This window comes from Myiozetetes cayanensis, unplaced genomic scaffold (assembly GCF_022539395.1).
Source record: "Myiozetetes cayanensis isolate MyiCay16 unplaced genomic scaffold, myiCay2020 scf1, whole genome shotgun sequence".
Taxonomy (NCBI): domain Eukaryota; kingdom Metazoa; phylum Chordata; class Aves; order Passeriformes; family Tyrannidae; genus Myiozetetes; species Myiozetetes cayanensis.
In genome coordinates, this window is record NW_026086604.1 from 147214441 (window position 1) to 147227414 (window position 12974).

The 12974-nt window shown below is 50.6% G+C and overlaps 1 long non-coding RNA gene across 1 annotated transcript; it reads right to left on the reverse strand.

Annotated features, from left to right (window-relative positions):
* Positions 1-4494: 4494 nt before the first annotated feature.
* On the reverse strand, positions 4495-12874 carry LOC126642877 (uncharacterized). Its single transcript, XR_007629620.1, has 3 exons — positions 12823-12874; positions 10958-11027; positions 4495-4548 (listed from the first exon to the last, which is right to left on the reverse strand). It is a non-coding gene; the product is annotated as an uncharacterized LOC126642877 (long non-coding RNA).
* Positions 12875-12974: the final 100 nt, after the last annotated feature.

Here is a 12974-nt window from a genome sequence, read left to right on the forward strand (position 1 = left end):
GGCAAATGCTGATCTTGGGTCCTCTCTAGACTTGTGGTGCTATGGAGGCACCAGAGAGCGTCCTGTGGAGATGAGAGAGGTGACCAGCAGGGACAGAAGGGACTAGCAGAGAGCTCCAGGGGGACCCTCAGACCCAGCACCCTCCCATGGGCAAGGGGATGGAGGGTCCCTCAAAAGGCAAAGGTGATGTGTTGACAGGAAAGGGCTGGTTGCTGCCTCGTGAAAATAAGGAGGGAGAAGTTATGGTGTGGGATCCTTGGGAAAATGAGGTTTATTTAATGGTTGAAGATGTTATTCTCTTTCTTCCCTCTCTCTTCATCTTCCTTGCCTTTCATAAAGTTGTGCTTTGATAAGATTTTCTGTTTTATCATTTAGTGTGGAGATTTGGTTTCGTTTTCCCTGGATTTGGAAAGGAAGGAAAAGGGGTCTTCAGGCAGCATTTAGTAACAGCCCTGGACAAAAAATCAGGGCTAGACAAGACCCAGAAAAGGGATTGCATCCACCTTGGCTGATCCAGAAGGCTTCTGCACTATGAATGACATGAAATAAGGATCTTGGCTTTCATTAGATCTTTCAGCTGCCTGGAATGCTTTAAGGATCAGAATTCATCATTAGCAATAATTATACATATTTAGACTTGATATAAGTTCGGTTCAACTGCAGTGAACTCATTCGCTTCTGTTACGCTCCTCCAGTCTGGGGGGAATACACTTACATTGCTTAGCAACCTTTAATCATTTTGGTGGAGCACAATAGTCTGGGAAGGCTGAAGTCTATGTCCTCTTACCCTGCCCCAGGTAGTTACTTGATCTCCCAAATAATAAGTTATCTGACCTTGTCATTTGCTTCTAATCACCATTATTTTCTGAACTGGAATCGAGCATCCTGAAATCACAGAATATCTCAAGTTAGAAGGGATCCAGAGGGATCACAGAATGGTTTGGGTTGGAAGGGGCCTTAGGGATCATCCCATTCCAAAAACCCCCTGCTATAAGCAGGGACACCTTCCACTATCCCAGGTTGCTCCAAGCCCCATCCAACATGTCCTTCAACACTTCCAGGGATGGGGCATCCACAGCTTCTCTGGGTTCTGTGCCGGGGTTTCACCACCCTCACAGTGAAAAATAATAATAAAGATCATCAAGTCCTGCTTTTCTCAGGACTGCTACAAATGTGTATTGCTTGACTTTAATGATGGGTTATCCCTCCCTCTGCAGCGTGGCAGTGCCCCAGGATATCTCAGGCAGATCCCAGAATGTAAGGCAGCAATATCTCCGTGTGACCCAGGCAGGCAGCTGCTGGTTTGACTCGGAGCAGCACAGCAGTGGGATGTGCTGTGCCTGCCAAAGCAGATACTGTGGGTTCTTTATTTCCTAATTGTCACTTTTTCTATGACTGCCTCAAACAGAACCAAGGAGCACGGAAAGAACAGTGCTTCCCCTGTCAGGGATGGGGTGGAAAAGGCGGGAAAAAAAAGGCAGAAGGAAGAATGTGGTGAAAGGCACCACAACATCCAGGGGCCTGACTCCGATTTGCTTGAAGCAATGTAAACAAGCAGGCTACAAAACCTAAGAGCTCTGACTGATGTTGGCACCAGAAAAACAAGGTAAACTTGTTTTAGACCAATTATACTGGAGCATATACGGGAGATTTTCAAGACACTGAAAACCATCATCATTAAACAGAGGAGTAATTTGAGTTTTAGGGCCAGATATAAACACCAGGGCTACAAGAACCAGATATTTAACCTGATATAAAGTGACTGTTTTATTGTTTCTAAAGATTTTGCATTGTTTGAAAGATTTTCTACCATAAGATCTCTCAGCTGCTCTGCTCAGCTCCCTGCTGGGACACCCTGCAGCTCATCCAGGCTCATCTCCCCCAAGCCCTCCACCTACCTTTCAGCTCCCTGTACCCCAAAATCTCTAGATAACTGTCATTGCATGCAAACTGGCTGGGGTTTGCCCCTTTCTGCTGGATATTCACCCAATCTTTCCTGACCTACTGCCATATTTCCCCACTCCTTGTAACCACCAGCCATGATAAAGTTCTCTACTCATGTTCAGGGCAGGACTGCTGCTCCTTCCTATGAAACTCACTGGAAGAGCATCCCACACACTTGGACTTCTGAGCAACTCAACTCACCTACACAAAGAAAAATGAGGTAGAGCTGGCAAGTCTGAGTGAGGGGCCCAGGTCAGCCCCTGTGGAGAAATAGGACAGGACTTGCAGGGAGATCTTGTTCCTTGGTGTTCTCCAAGTTCCCATTAGGAGCAGGCAGAGCTACCTGGCTTGCATGAATTCAGCTGTCTGTCCCTCTTGGCCACCTCTCCCCTGGTCTCTGGTGAGACTAGAAACAAGAGGCTGCTGCTCCACCTCTACCCATGTATTCCAGGGCAGACCTAGAGATTTGGGGGAATATATAGCCAGGTCTGAAGGCCAAGGGCACTGGGAGTCATGGTGGCACCAGTGGGATGCCCTGTCCCTACCACAGAGAGGTCTCTGGAGCATGACGTTAGGCTAGATGTATTGTTCCAGAGGATAGCCAGGGATTCCCTGGAACACTGCTTTATTCAGGGCCATCTGCTATCTCACAGTCCCATGACCAAGAGGATTGTCATGCCTCATGATTCATCCTTTCTGGTTCCCATGGAGCAGGGAGAGAGCCACAGAAGCCCTTGGTGGTTTTGGTTCTCCTCAGCTGTGGTTCATTGCTCCGGCCCTTCTTGCTCTTATATCCTTCAGGGAAGAACAGAAGTGGTTCCAGTACAGAAGCAACAACCAATATAATGGTTTGTGTTCATTCACACTAACCAAGCACCCCCTTCAGCTGCCCAGCACTTCCCAGGAGGGTAGATACCTGGGAGACGAGAAGGCATACCTGGGAAACAATCAGTGGTGCTACCACTCCAGAAAGGGCTGTAGGAAGTTTCAGGCTGCAATAACATGGTGATTTCATCCACTTCAGCAGGCCCTTTGCCAGGTGTATCCTGTCCAGCCTGTGCTGAACTGACTGGGGATGAGGAGAGGCAGTGGCAGCCAACTCCAAATGGCCAAGACCAGCCTCATGTCAGTGCTCAGTAGCTGATTCATGTTTTGGTCTTCTGCCCCACCCAGTCTAGAGCGAGTTCAGCACAACCCTTTGAGCTTCACTTTCCTGCTTTCAGGACTCTCCCTCCTTCAGAGATCTTCCCACATTCATGGCCCAACCCATCCGCCACCAGTTCCCTCTCTTCTCCTGGACTGGACACCACGCAGGGCAGGAGCCAGGAGCTTGCTGGCTTTGATTCATCATCCTCTAGGAAAAAAGCTGGCTGATCCTGCTGGCCATGCTTCCTCTTGCACCATCTGCTGTTCCTGACAGCCAGCCCCAGCACAAAGGCTTGGTGTTCATCTGCACCACCCCATCTCCAGGGGAAAGGCCACGTCTGGGTGTTCACTGTTCCTACATGGCACTGATGAAGGTGGCATCTGGGAAGTGGAAATGGTGCTGTGTTATGCCCTGGCAATGCAATTGCATCCTGTCTCTTGGGTTTTGAGAGGTTTTTGCTAAGTTAGCAACCCAGGAACATCTGCACATCCTCAAAGCAGTGCCTTCTACAAACCTCTCCACGAGGCACGAGCACTCACGTGTCCTGGTGTGCCTGGGAATGTGGCTGTGCTGTCTGGTGGGATGGACAGGCTGCCAGTCACCATGGATACTGCAGTGTGTGCTTTGTCAAAAAACCCATGGCCCTGGGATCATGGGAACACATTTATATCCCACCAGCTTTGTCCCACCAGGCCATTCTCAAGTTTGGTGTGTGTTAACAATCAAAACCTGATGGCTTCCCACGGGTCCCAGACTCCTGGATGATGTAAGCATTTGTTGTCCCTGTCCTTAAATAACTACAGAGCAGAGCCAAATGGATTTTCTCTCCAACAGATGGGCTGCTGACAGGTGCTGCTGGAGGCTGAGAGATGGAAAATCAAGGATGCCCTGACATGGTCTGTCACTAGCTTGAAGAGAAAAAAGCAGGTGAGATTTGGTTTCCTTACTCTGGCACGTTATTTAGATGCTCTAGAAGTATAATAATGCAATATTGTTGTGCTAGGAAAATATTATTACCTTGTCTTAAAGGCAGGAGAGTGGGATGTGTCTTAGAGATGGAAGACTGGGATATGTCCTTTGGGACAAGGAGGATCTGCTTCCATAACACAGGTCCCAGAAGAAGCAGGGTTGTGTCAGAATGGTGAAATAACAGAAGACAAAAGCTTTTCTTTCTCTCTAAATAAGTAATTTCTGTGCTTCCTTTGTGGTTCTCTTTTAAAGACTTGCTGAATTCAAGGAGGATGTGGTCACACTCATTGGAAACTCCAGATGCTGCAATATAGAAACACAAATCTGCATTAAATTCACATTTTTAATGAGTTAAATGTCATGTGTTTTTCACAGGCTGCTGTGGTTTTTACATCCCTTGGAAAGCATTCACCCAGTACCTCTGATATCTCCTCCTTGATTTCTTTGACAGGATCCAGTCTTTTGTTATTTACTGATGTCACTGCAGCCTGGGAGAGAAATCAACACAGTCGTGAATTATGGACCATGCTGGTAGGACATTTCACTCTGATTTAGTGTGAAAAAATCTCAGATAATTAAAGATGAGCTCAAGCTATGACACTTTTCTTCTTGCTTCTGAGTTGCCCTGAGTGGTGAGGAGTGTCTGGGTCGAGTACTTCCACGTGGGTCATTGGGAAGGCGAGACCCTTCAGCAAACGTGGACCTGTGTGTAGATCTCAGTTCTGAAGAAGCCTGATATTACAGCAGTGCAGCTCTATCTCCACTCAGGAAACTCACCAGACTTTGTAAAAAAAACCCAAAAAATCAATCTCAGAGTCACTGGGATGAAAGAATCACATGTTGTTGTGTGGGTGTTCTTAAGCTTTAGCCATGGGATCCTCCAGCTCTTCCTTCACCTGCAGGTCTTTTCCATCCCACCTACCACCTTCTGATGCTGAGAATCTGAGGGATAAGGAGAGCAGCATCCCAGCCTGTGGGTGTGTGTTTCTGAACTGGGAGAGGCATGAGGGCACAGACAGGCAGGACATAACCTGTACCTTCTCTGCAGAGGTTACCAGCAGCGTCCTCATTTTGTTTGAAGAAAAGAAACTCCAACATCACATGAAAAAAAAAAAAGAAAGGGGTGGGTGGGTGGGTGGGAGGAGGACAGAATCTTGCTTTCTCCTTGAACAACAAAACTCTTGAACTCCTGACTCCAGGCAAAAGCAAACTGAAGTCACTGCATTTTGAAGCCACTCTGGAAGATGATGTGCAGTGCTGTGGTCCCACAGCGAGGGGAGGGTATCCCTAAGCACACAGCCAGGCACAGCTAGGGGAATTCCCTGGGCTTTTCCATGTGAAGGCTCATTTTATTATAAATAACCACCATTTTAATAATAAATTCCTGCCCTCTGGAAGTCCCACGGTAGTGCCATTGTCATCTGTGGGTACTGGAGACTGGGGAGGAGAAGAGGATGGGATGTGTTGGTTATTGGAGGGACTCTTTCACGAGGGCTACATTTAGGCCTATCCATGCACAGAAAGCACCACAATTTGGGGAGTCTGGGTGACCTTTGGCAAGAGCCCTATTCATACACCCACATTTCAGCACCACACACACTTCTTAAGTAGTCAAGGCAGAGGTGAATGCCCTCTTGCCTCCCCAACAGCTCTTACTGTTGGTTATAAATGTGAGCAAATTAGGCCAATATGTGGACACTGGATCTGGAGGATGCCTCAGCTTGGGATTTGGAGGTTTAGCTCATGATTTTTAGCTCCTCGACATCACAGGGCCAAACACTTCCTTTGTAGGGTTTCTTTGCTAAGTCAGGTTGGGTCCATCAAGGGAGCAATGGGTTTGTATCACCCCAGGAGAGCCCCTGTGGGAAGCAAGACAGTGAAGGTGGGCACTCCTCCAGCTATTGTAAAGGAACTGATTTTTAGTTGACAGGATGAAGGGCTGTCTTTGTGATGGGTATGAAAAGGAAGGGACCAAGAAGCCAAAAACAGAGAAGGAACAAAATGAAAATTTAAAGGAAAAAACGCAGCATCTGGCAAAATATTTTCGCTTTGTATCCTTCCAGGGGGTAATGGTTACTCATCACCTGAATTGCCCTGGTGGTTGTGACTCCTCTCAGGATGTAAATCACAGAGTCACAGAATGGTTTGGGCTGGCAGGGACCATAAAGAACATCCAGTTCCAGCTCCCTCATATACGAGAAGCACAGCTGTACTGCACATGTGATGGCCTGGAAAGACAACTCAGTCCCTGGGGAAATGCCCAGTGACTTATAGGAAAGCCACTCGTGGTGGAGAGGAGCACTTTGAATCCCAGCTTCATGTTTTACAGGCAGCCATAAAAAAAAATCAAACAAACATTTAGCACACCATCAGCAGATGGAGTCAGGGGTTTTTAAACCAGAACTGTAACATGCCATGGGAGGTACTAATCTCTGTTCTCACGGTCAGAGGTCCCCTCTGATCCAGGGGGGGGACTCTCCTATCCTCTGCTCATGCAGTGTGACCTGGACATCCCTGTGGTCTTGGAATTCCGCTGGCTCCAGGCCCATGCATGGAAGTGAAGGCACTGATTGCTCTTCAACATCCTGTCCCACCAGAAGGTGGATGGCAAAATATTGATTTCCTTTCAGAGGAGGCAGATTCACAGATGCTCTTATTGTGGGCTTATGTCTCCTTGGAGAGGCAAAGGGAATGCAAAGACAAACCCCCTCCTATCCCATTTTCAGGTCTCCAGTCATTGAACAGGAAGATAACACTGAAAAAAGGCTGGCACAACATGCAAGATCTTGTCTTCTCCACCACACCACAATGCAGACCCCTGTCTGCTATGTTGGCCAGCAAATATTAAATGATTTCCTGACTCCATCAAGCTGGACCACCTTCATCCTGGCAGCCTCAAGGTGCCATTTCTTGCTTCTACAAAATACCCAGGGATGTTTCCAAGCCCAGGTGCCCTTTCAGAATGAGCTTCAAGGCTGGGAAGAAGCTACTTGGGATCACAGGTGGAGGAAGAAGAAAGCATGCCTAAGGAGGCACGAGGTGTTCAACCTGGTGACAGCAGGAGTTGGCTCAGATTTGTCTGGCTCATGTCTGCACATGGGAGCAGTGGCTGCCCTGTTGGGAGAGGTTATTAAATCTTTCCCATGGCCTTGCCTTGAGTGTCAGAGCAGCAAAACACTTGTTCTGCAGTGCTCAGAGGGGAAGTCCAAAGAAGTGGCTTCTCCCAAGACAAGCCACCCACACACACTCACTTGAAGGACAGAGACTCCTCTCCAGAGTCTCACAGCCACCTGGGAATTTGGGAACCTTGAGGCTGAAATCCCCCCCACCATGGCACACACCTGGAGGAGCACTTCACCTTCTCTGGCTGAAGCAATTTGTCTTAACTAAAGCATTTCAATTAAAAGTCAAGACTGAATCACTGCAAAGTGCTGCTGACAGGAGTCATTAAACTGGAACACAAGTTTTAAATAATTATTAATATGCTCTGCAACTCATCCATAGAAGGCCCTTAATCAATATGCATTTCAATTCCTTGCATTAGGGTTTTAGTATTTTAAATTCACAGCAGGGGTAGGGTTGGGAAATCGTCATGAATTTCCATCAGAGCTCTTGCACAACCAAGCCTGGGTGATCATCATCGGGATCCAAGCTGTTGGGAGGGTGTGACCAAATGCATCAGACTATTTTGGTGGCGTGTGCCAAAATGAATTGGTGGCTCTTCTCTCAGGAAAATGGGTATTGCGGCACATCACTGACATGGGGGTAAGTTTTTAGAGTCCCTGTTGGTGACAGCAACAGGGATTTTGCTTGGCCATCTCAATCAGTGTCAAACACCCACAGGCACTTCTGGCAATTTAAGCATTACCTGACCATCCCCTGGGAGAGAGCAGAGAGGATGAGGATGGGCTGAGATGTAGACATGAGCTCTCAGGGCTGCAGGTGCTCATGCCTGGGGACCCCAGATCTTCACATGCAGCATTCACACGCCCTCACAGCACACAAAATAGATTTGATAAACTCCCTGCATAGCTACGGGGTTAGTCTTGTGGCTGGAGCAGAGCAAAGCAAGCCGATACTCCTGCCTCCTGCTGCCGGCAGCGAGAAGAGCCGTCATCTCACAGCAGGAGCAGGGAGAGGCAGGAGCATTCCCAAGGTGAGAAGGGATGAGGGGACCCATCCCAGAAAGCGCTGTGGGAATGTGGGGAACGGATGGTTTGAAGCTAATCGTGTGCTTCAGCATTGGGCTGGATCAGGGCCAGAGGTGCAGAAAAGAAATTTCCAGTAAGGAGAAACCTCTAGGAAGAACCAAACCCTAGAGGAAGCTCAGGGTGAGGTTTGTGCTTCCTATTTCAGTCTAAAAAAAGCCCTGTCCCAGGAGGGGGTGAGTTTCAGTAACATCCAGATAGCCCAACACTTTGTGTCCAGAAGAAGGGTGATGACAGTAAAACAAGTGGAAGCTCCGCGAGCAGATGGACCCTCAGAACATCCCTCCCTGCAGGGTGGCATCCAGGGACAGAGCAGCATCAGCCTTGGAATGGTTCAAAGGAGGAGGGATATGCCAAAAGGAGCAGAGGTGGTTGTTGCAGCTAAAGAGAGTTGCATCTCTTTACCCCCAGAGACGGGGGCTGGGAATGTATCCCATGGTTATATGCATGCCCTGTGCCATGGGTCTGCATGAGGGCCAGGTATTTCTCCCCTCATTTTGCCTTGGGGCAAACCAGGAGCTGGGGGCTGTGCCCTAGGAGCAGGCTGGATGCAGCCTGTTTCGAAGGCTAAAAAAATGCAGTCCTATAGAGGAAAGCCAGGTTAAGGTATTTATTAGCTTGCCTCAGGCCCTGTTTGGTTTACTGCCAGCCTAAAAATCCCCCGGTGCTGGGAAATCAGCTTGGACCGTGTATGCACATTGCCGCATCTCGGCTTGTGTTTTGTGGGGGGTGCATCTGCTTGATTTTGCGACGCTGAAGATTGAAACGAGCTAGGGAAAAGCAGGCACTTTGGAGAGGGAGAGGGAGGAAAAAAAAAAAAAAAAAAAAAAGGAAAGAAAACCAGAAAGAAATCAGAAGCAGGAGGGAAGGAAAAGGGAAGATTTTGTCTCGGGGAGGCGTCGGAGCCTCCGAGGACCGTCCCCGCCGTCGCCCCGCATTGCGAAAGAACCTTTAGCTTGGGCTCGGGTGCCCCTCGGTTTTGCAAGGCATCCCGGCACGGCAAGCCTGTCCCAGGCCGCTCCTCCCAGAGCGCAGCGGGGATGCTGTGGAGCCGGGAGGCCCCGCGCCGGGGCCGGGATGCAGCGGGGCCGTGGGGCGAGCGGCGCGGGGCCGCTGCCATCTAGTGGCACTGGGACACAGTCCCCTGCCAGCCCCGGCTTAGAAAACCCCGCCAAAACACAACCCAGACCCCTCCGACACCCCTTCCTCCCCACCATCCCTATTCACGCTATTCATGGGTTCGGGGTTGGGGGTTTCCGAGCGGTTTCTGCCAGCGGGGGCTTGAGCACCTGCCAGGAAAATGCGCTGAGACGAACGTGCGGTGGAGCGTGAATGTATTTGTGAACGGAGGAGCCGTGTACTCCTGCCTGTGGACCTTTCCCCTTCCTTACACCTCTGCGGAGGGTTTTTCCTCCTCTCCCTCCCTTAACAGAAATCCCTCGTGGCAGGAGCAGGGCTCTCCAGTCCTCTCCGTGCCTTCTCCTCCACTGCAGATCCCTCTTCCCTCCCATTTTGTGGCCTCGCTGCTCCCTCTCCTGCCACTGCCCCCCACGGGGACTCGGAGAGAAGGAGCAGGAAGGACACACAGCCAAATTTCTTCTCTCCCTTCTTGTATCGTTTTAACACTCCCCTTCCCCCCCCAGATCTTTCAGGGGTGCTGATACCCCTGTTTCTGCACCCATAAGCTGAAGACAGGGGGATGCTTAAACCCCATCTTGCTTTGTGTCTTCCTGCAAATTCACTTACACAATCTCTTACAAATTCCCTTATAAATCTCCCCTGTTGTGCTGGGAGCTCCCCTTTACCGTGGGGGTGACATGTCCCATTTCATCCCCACAGCACAACCTCATATCCAGGGAAGGAAAATGGAGACAGCTTTTCAAAGGCCACCCCAGAAGAGGATGGAGTAACATGCTCCCTACAATCCCATCTTGCCCCTTGGGGTGCTTTTGAGGGGGGGCTCCAGAGCAGAGAACCAACAAACAGCTCCCAGAGATGCTTATCAAGTGCAAAGAGGCACGGAGCTGGAATCAGATTTAAAAGGAGGGGAAAATCTGGGCTCTGGGCAGCTGTGAGATGTTAACCAGGGGTGATGGTGTGCCCGAGAGCTCTGGTGGTTCACCAGCACACAGGGGGTGTAAAAATGATGCCAGTGCTGGGTCCTCCTTGCAAACCAGCACCAGGCACAGGGGCTCTCTGCAGCATCAGGTCAACTAAAATCCTCTGTGCTGGAGAGGGTTGAGGCAGTTTGGCAGCACCCTGGGGCCCAAGGGGATGAGGGAGGTGGTACACGCACCTTATGGGTCTGTGCCCCAGCCCAAAGACCCTCCATCAGCAGAGGATGTACAGAGTCCTTCCACACAGCCCCATTTTGATGTACAGCTTTTTTTTTCAGCTCTGATACTGGCCTCTTGATGAATCCCAGAAATATTTAGCCCTTCCCATTGAAACTGGCTTGGAGATGGGGTCCAGCCAAGCCCAGATGTGACCCAGTTCTGGGGGCCCAGTTTGCCCACAGTCTCTCATTTTGGTGCAAAATCCTGCCTAATTTTCCTCCCATCCTGCACAACCTCACAAGGATCCAGCAGTGTGCCCTGGGTCTGAGGATTCCAAATCATGCTCCCAGTCTTCAGCAGCGCCATTGCAAAGGGACAGTCAGGGTTTCCTTGTGCACTCCCTACCCACCCACCTTGTTCCAGAAATGTGCCCATCCTGCTTTTTCTTCCACTTTTTCTTCTTTTGTTGCTTTGTTCCCTTACCTAAAAAAGAAACAGCAAAACTTTAAAGTTCAAGTTTTCTGTGCAGTCAGGTCCTTTGTGGAAGCCCAGACCAGATGCTTTTTAAAGTCCTTTGGGAGAGGAGCTGTACCCACAGTTAGTTGGGAATGGGCAGGGAGAAGGTCTTTTGGGCCCTTGTGTTGAGGGTGTCCCATACCAATAAGTGATACCACTGGGAACTGATCCCAGGCACATTTTGTTTTCAAGGAGAGACAATGCTGGAGCCAGCAGAGTGTGCAAGGCAGGATTTTATGCAGGGAAAAAGGCTCAAGGCACCAGTCCAGCCCATCTCCATCCTCCTGGTGGAGGGCTGCAGGTGCTGCCCTGGGGACCAGTTGTTCTCTGCCACTGAGGATATCTTCTAGGAGTGGGGAAAAAAAAGAGATTTTGGAAAAGTGCTGCTACCTAGTACAACTCCAGGTACAGCACAGTAGAATGGAGCTGCTCCTGGTCACTGGGATTTCTCATCTCTGAGGATTCTGCCTGTGTTTCCTTGCCCATCCCAGCTGCTTGGGATTCCTCATTCCTCCACATGAGCCGGTTTCTTCTGAGGCTGATTCCACAATCTTCACCTCTTATCTCTGTGACAAGCTAGAAGGGGGCTGCAGAGTCCCTACATTTTTATCAGCACTGGATTAATTAACAAAAAAAAAATAATCAGGAATAGAAAAAAGCCTGGCATTAACCTCGCTCTAGAGCAATTTCCAAGCAGGTACTGCCAGCGAAATAAAAACAGCAATTTGCAGCTAAATAAAAATAACAGTTAAGCATTTGAAACACAAATGCACCATTCAGCAGCAGCAGATAAATATTCAGGCGCGTTCATTAGGAGGTTGAGGCTGTCTCTCAAATAAACAGACAGGTACAAAATAGCAGCTGGAATACTCCAATTACGCCAACCTCACATCAGTGCCGACGCTCCCGGCTCCAGGAGGCGGTGAAGGGGAGATGGGGAGGAGGAGGAGGAGGAGGGAAGCAGTGGGGAACGTATTTTTTAAAAACTGGTCTTAAATTTTGTTTTATGTAACCGGCGTTTGGATTCTCCCCCGCGGAGGGCTTTAACTCCCCAGGGATGGGAAGCTCCCCCGTGGCACATGGGATTGGGCTGGCTCCCGGGGAAGAACCACCACACGGGGGGAAAGCAGGACTTGGCCTCCTGCCTGCTGCCCTAAAGCCTCCCAGAGGGTCCGGCAGCGGGTGATGCCCACCCGGCACAGCCCCCCGGGCAGCGAGGGAAGACCGCGGATCAGCCAAAAGCAAAACACGGCCGAGCCCAAAAGCTACAAAGCCTTTGGAGCTCAAACGCTGCAGCTGATTGAAAAACCACACATCCCCCCTCTCAGCGCCTCGTTTATCCCCTCGGCGCCCAGCATGTGCCTGCCCCAGGGCTGGGGGCATGTGCTGGGGACCTGGCTCTGGGACAAGGGGACACCGTGCCCAGGTGGCCGGGGGGAGGCTGGTGGCACTTGGCAGGGGTGCTCAGGTGCAATAGGGTGTTGTCCCCCAGGGACAGCCACACTCCTGGGGGTGCCACCTGAAGGAGGGGAGGGGACAGGTACCGCCCTGCCCCACGCAAGGCTCGGGGATGTGCAGTGCTCCCCATCACACCCAAACCCATCTGTGGGCTGGGGAGGGTGCTCGGGGCAGTGGGGTGTCCCTCACCTCGGGTACAGTGACACGTGTGGGGGTGCCATATGTCACCTGGGGGGGGGGAGGGATGACAGGCACCGCCCTGCCCCACGCACGAATCCTTGTGTCGGTCGGGGGGAATGCTCACCGTGGGACAACGGGGTGCTTCCCCCCTCCCTCGGGTACAGCCACACTTTTTGGGGGTGCCGCGTTGCCCCCCTGAGGGGAGAGGGGGGTGAGGATGGAGCAGCTCCCGCCGTTCCCCGCTCCCGCCGCGCGGGGGCGCAGCGCTCCCGGGGG